At 41.6% G+C, this 6,267-nt stretch overlaps 1 long non-coding RNA gene across 1 annotated transcript; it reads right to left on the bottom strand.

Moving 5' to 3' along the window:
• Positions 1 to 468: 468 nt before the first annotated feature.
• On the bottom strand, positions 469 to 3,405 carry LOC107183179. Its single transcript, XR_001513962.1, has 3 exons — positions 3,339 to 3,405; positions 1,502 to 1,528; positions 469 to 1,328 (listed from the first exon to the last, which is right to left on the bottom strand). It is a non-coding gene; the product is annotated as an uncharacterized LOC107183179 (long non-coding RNA).
• Between the last annotated feature and the right edge of the window lie 2,862 nt (positions 3,406 to 6,267).

Here is a 6,267-nt window from a genome sequence, read left to right as displayed (position 1 = left end):
ATGTAGGTGTTTGAGGATGGGATATACTAGAGTCTCAGGGAATGAGAACATACCATGATTGTTGATTTTCCATATAGAATTAGGGTCAGTGTTAGAGAATCCCCATGAATAGCTCTTTCCTCATCTCATTCTGTATAATGGAGTTTAAATTCTGACAAGTTCAGGTGGGGAATTAAAGCCCAAACAAGTGGTGGACCTAAGGAGGCTTGTCTTAGGGTTTTGATTTTCCACTTCAAGAAGAATTAATGCCAATCATTCTAAAATTCTTCCAAAATTTCAACAATCAGGGAATGCTTTCAAATTTACTTTATGAGACCAGAATTGCTGTATACCAAAACCAGACAAGTACACTATAAGGTTGAAAACTCTAGCCTGATATTGCTGACGAACACAGATACAGAAATTCTCAACAAAAATATTAGCACAATAGAGTCAATATTTAAAAGATCATACACCAGGAACTAACTGAGTATATATGAAAACTACCTCAATATATTGGAGGCCACATATGACACAGCTAACATCATTGTCAACAGTACAAAGTTGAAAGCTTTTTCTCTAAGATCAGAAATACAGTAATGCCCACTTTTATTCATCATGGTTCTGGAACCTTTAGCTAGAGCACTTAGGCAAAAAAAGCAATAGGAGTAATTTTAAATCAGTCTGTGTACCATAGCTTTATCTTGAGAATGAACCAGTAAGATAGAAAAAAATAATTGTGGCTGCTGGGAGAATTGTGATCATCTTTGGGGCCCAATGTCATCATTACTCAGGGAAGGGTTGGCCTATGAAGTACATAGTCTTTTCTCCTCCACATGGACGATGCTCAAGGGCCTTGAGCCAGAGGACCAAAGTCTGAAAAGTGGTCTTAGGACACCATTAAATGTGTTCTTGGGAAAGCTGAAAATATAGGACCCATCTGTCATGTTACAGAAGATACTTCTCCAGACTCATAATCCAGGAATATCCCCACACTAAGGGGTCTTTCTCTTAGAGTAAGATGAGTTTCTGGGGAGGTGAGAGCCCAGTATTCCCCATCATAGAGCCTGATTGCCCAGAAACCATTTTCTGGGGACATTGTGACCCTCCCCTTCTTTTTTACAGTATCCCACAAATTCACAGGTCCCAGGACTGCATGTGCCCAGCCTCTACCTCCCAGTGGCATTTCCCTGAGCTGATGTCCTGCTGACCCAGCACACAGGGAAGGGAGTCATATCTCTGCAAGTAACTGGGTAGATCCTGACAAGTCTCTTGCCAGGTTACTCGCTTCCCATCTTCAGACCGGAGGAGGGCAGGATGGGCAGTGGCTGTGTTCAGAGTCACATTTACTGCAAAGACAAATGAACCATCATGTTTCCTGGAAAAGTCTGTTGCTTGGGCCCAAGGGTCCCCATTCTGTGAGGGCTTCTCTGGTTCTGGGCAGACCCAGTGCTCCTCCACTCATCTTCCCCTGACAGTACCTCCAAAGGAGCAGGGTCCCTCTGTACCACCACACACTCACCAGCTCTCGATTCTTCTTTCATCCAAACTGCAAGAAACATATCAACATGAAAACCCACTATCTGAAAGATAAAGCTCCTGTCCTCCCAGAATATCTGAGTATGAATTCCTAAGCATTAATTCAGGAATGAAAGCAGCAATGGAAATACTTGTCCATGTACTTGCACCTCTTTCCACAGCCCACTGAGTTATATCTGACTTGAAGAACTGACTCATCCTTATGTTCTTCATCTGACTTTTGTATCTGGTAAGTGTCTATAACCTGTTTAGAATATTGGAAAGAAATAAAGAATCTACCTGTATAGCCAAATACATGTTTTTGCTATGGTTTCCTCATCCTTTATCTATCAAAGCATACTGTGAGATACAATATATTTAAAAAGCTGCTATTTGTCTTTCTCTTACTGGATTATTTCACTTAGCATAATATTCTCTAGGTCCATCCATGCTGTAGAAAAACGTACAGGTTTTATTTTTTACTGCTGTGCAGTATTCCAGAAATACAATATGATTTCACTTACCGTATTTGCCGGCGTATAAGACGATTTTTTGGCCCTGAAAAATATGCCTTCAAGTGGGGGGTCGTCTTATACGCCAGGTACACTTCAGATAGACTGCCCATAGTGCTTGCCCCGTGCCATAGTGGCCTCCCGATGCCCGCCCACTTCATTCCACATACCGTTCAGGCATCAGCAGCGCTGCTGGGTGTATGCTCGGCTGTTATGCGATTTTGCTGTTATGCGATTTTACCACACTCGCAAAATCGCACACAGCCGACCATACACCCAGTATGATAGCGCAAAATCACGAATCGCGATACCATACTGGGTGTATGGTTGGCTGTGTGCGATTTTGCGAGTGTGGTAAATTCGGGTTACCGTATATTTCTTTACATATGCATTGAAGATTCGCGATTTTGCGCTATCATGGTGCCTTTGCTAGGGACTTGCCCGGCACTTGCTCTCTACCTCTATTTGTTATCTTTCTTCTATCATTGACAGTCCCTCTAGGTTGTGGGCTGCTTGCCTGTGTTCCTGAGAAGCATCTACGGTACCAGTCTATAGAGTGTGTTTTCTTTAGTGAATTACCGGTATGTTTACCGGTAATAAACTTGCACTGTTTTATGTATATGTTTGATTACATACAGCCTTGTGACAGTTTTCCTGCATGTCATAAGCATTTGAATATAAATTAAAATGTTAAAATCAAATCTGATATTGTTTTACCTTTTATTTGGTGTGTGGAAGGTGTGCGGAAGAGGGGGTAGTCTTATACGGCGAGTATATAACAAACTCTGTATTTTGAGTGGAAATGTTAGGGGGTCGTCTTATACGCCCAGTCGTCTTATACGCTGGCAAATATGGTATATATGGAATCTAATGAACAAAATAAAACTCTCAAACAAAATAAAAATAGAGGCATGGATACACGGAATACTGACAATTCTCAGCATGGAAGGGGGGAATGGATGAAAGAAGGTAAAGGGATTAATTAAAGAACATTATGCAGAACCCATAGACACAGACAACAGTGTGGTGATGGCCAGAAGGAAGGGGGAGTGGGGCTGAGTGGAGATGAGCAATGAGAGGGGGAATGGGACATCTGTAATAGTGTCACCAATAAAAGTAAAGTTAAATAAAACCACTAAAATTTAATATTCCAAACATGTTATTATCTGTTAAAATATTGAGTAATCTATTGATTTCATAAAATGTACGTTTTATAGTTTCTTTGATTTTCAATATATTTTATTGCACACTCTTCAATGTGTTAACACTCTACAGTGTTAAGATATATTTGATAATAGCATAGTTTTCAACGGTGTCCATGGCACTCACCAGCATATGATTTAGTCCCAGCTGCAAAAGAACAAAAGAGAAAATCATTTTTTTTCTTTTCTTTTGTGTTTTCTCTCATTGTCTCTTCCATTTATGTCTGTTTTTGTCATATTTCTTCTTCTGAATCATTTGGACCTTCTCTTTCTCTACTATATTCTCATATTCCATTTTTTCAAACATGATGATAAAACTTAGGTGAGGATAGCTAGAAATAGGAAAGCAACTAAAGGTGGGAGGGGAGCAGGACAAGTGGAAGAAGTGTGGCTAAGATAAAGACAGGAAGGAAGCAGGAGATGGGGAGGAACTTGTGGCTTGAACTTTAGAGAAAATTATTGAAGTTTAGAAAGATAATGCTTTAAATGCTTTTTTCTGACTAAAGTATATTTTATTGTATTACTGTACCCTATTCTACTGCTATAGGGTAGAATCAAACAAAGACAGAAGATTGAAAGCTTTGAGAGATAAGCATAACTCAATTGAGCCTTCCTCCCATCACCCACTTGTAGGAGCAAGATTAATTAAGATCAGAAATAACATCATGAGAGAAAGTAGATATGGCTTCCTGTGCTATAAATAATATCAATCATTTGTCTTTCATTGAAGCTTCTACCTTTTTTCATAATAAAATGCAAGCACACTCACAAGACAGATATTTTTTAAGGTAATGAGGAGAATACAGTACAAGCGTTTTCTGACCAAAACTGCATCTGTAGCACTCACTAGTCATATGAAGCCTGCCACACACATTAAAGAGATATATTCCCAAATACCATTCAATCTGAAAACAAAATAAAATATTTCTAGAAAAGATGAATATTATACTTTCAGAAACATCTTAGGATATGAGCTTCTCAAGTCATTTACAGAAAAAAAACTAAAATTTATATATATATACATATATATATATATATATATATATATATATAGTGTGTGTGTGTGTGTGTGTGTGAAAAAATTCTTCTATATTCATAAAGTATTTGCATTTTATAGAATTATCTACTATGCCAGTGGTTGGCAAACTGCGGCTCACAAGCCACATGCGGCTCTTTGGCCCCTTGAGTGTGGCTCTTCCACAAAATACCATGTGCGGGCGTGCATGCACAGTGCGATTGAAACTTTGTGGCCCATGCGCAGAAGTCAGTTTTTGGCCTGGGCGAGTCTATTTTGAAGAAGTACTGTTGATATTTGGCTCTGTTGACTAATGAGTTTGCCAACCACTGTACTATGCCAATAAATTGCATAAATATAAAGAATAAACCCTATGGTGGGTAGAAAATAGGCCCAGGAAATTTTGTGTAAAATATTTGTATATTGCCCCCCCCCCTTTTTTTTGCTAAATCCCTCCAACAACATGGTGATTGCTGGAGGGAGAGGTTGGGGGAAGTGGAAGGGACTTAAATCGTGATAGATGGAGATTTGACTTGGGGTGGTGAACACATAATTTAATGAACAGATGATGTGTTGTGAAATTTTGTGTTAACGAGTGTCACTCCAATAAATTCAATAAAAATGAGAAATATTTGTATTCTTTTGAACCCTTAGGTAATATGATTAAGGGCATTGGATGACTGAGCCTCATTTTACATTTGACAAAAAAATGACATCAGAATTTACACATTTCTGATAGGACAGTGGATGGAGGAACTTAGCACGTTTGTTGACTACTGCCATCTCTGAAGGTTTGGGGAAGTATCAATTACATAGCAATAGGCTCTAATACATGACAGACATACAGCATGTGTGTGTGTGTGTGTGTGTGTGTGTGTGTGTGTGTGTGAGAGAGAGAGAGAGAGAGAGAGAGAGAGAGAGAGAAGGAGGGAGGAATAGAGAGAGAGATTAGAAACTTTGAGTACATCAATCTAAAGCTCTCATAAACTAATGCTTATAATGGAGAAATGAACAATATGGAATGAAAAAAGAAGAAATAGCAAAGAATGGAACATAAATGGAGAGAACTTAAAATAGGAGAAGTCCATACATAAAAGTTGGTTAAAAAGGAGAAAATTTATTAAATCAAGAAAAACAACTTAGTAATATTAGTATGACGACTCCCTTTAAAATGTTCTTAATCCCTTAATACTTGATATTATTTAAAGTTTTATTATTTGACTAAAGGCCCAGTGCACTAAATTCATGCACTGGGATGGGAGGTGGAATCCCTCAGCCCAGCCTGCACCTTCTCGCAGCCCAGGAGCCCTCAGGGATGTCCGCTGCCAGCATTGAGCCTCTTCCCCCTGGTGATCAGTACGCATCATAGCAATTGGTTGTTCTGGTTGTTCCACCGTATCGGTCATTTTCACTTTTATTATATAGACGAGAGGCCCGGTGCACAAAAATTTGTGCACTCGGCGGGTAGGGGGCGTTTCTCAGCCCGGCCTGTGCCCTCTAACATTCTGGGGCCCTTCGGGAGATAACGACCTGCTGGCTTAGGCCTACTCCCGGGTGGCGGAGGGCAGGCCACCAATCCGTAGGTGCAGCCCCTGGTCGGGCTCAGAGCAGGGCTGATTGGGGAGTTGCGGTGCTGCCTCCTGTCATGCACAGAGCAGGGCAGATTGGGAGGTTGTGATGCCACCCTCAGTCACGCTCAGGGTAGGGCCAATTGGGGGGTTGGGGCACCGCCCCCTGTCACACTCAAGGCAGGGTCGATGGGGAAGTTGCGGCGCCACCCCCTGTCACGCACAGAGCAGGGCCAATGAGGGGGTTGGGGCGCTGCCCCCTGTCACTCACAGAGCAGGGCTGATAGGGGAGGTTATGGTTCTCCCCCATCACACACAGAGCAGGGCTCCTGTGGGGGGTGTGGTTGGGGAGCCGCATGCTGTCTCACACAGAGCCGCAGGGCAATCAGGGGGTTGGGGAGCTCCCCCCTATCAGGCACAGAGCAGGGCCGATCAGGGAGCTGGGGCACCGCCCCCTGTCACACACAGAGCAG

This window comes from Myotis davidii, unplaced genomic scaffold, assembly GCF_000327345.1.
Source record: "Myotis davidii unplaced genomic scaffold, ASM32734v1 scaffold621, whole genome shotgun sequence".
In the NCBI taxonomy this organism is placed as follows: domain Eukaryota; kingdom Metazoa; phylum Chordata; class Mammalia; order Chiroptera; family Vespertilionidae; genus Myotis; species Myotis davidii.
Note: the sequence above shows the minus strand (reverse complement) of the source record. Positions and strands in the feature narration are given on the sequence as shown.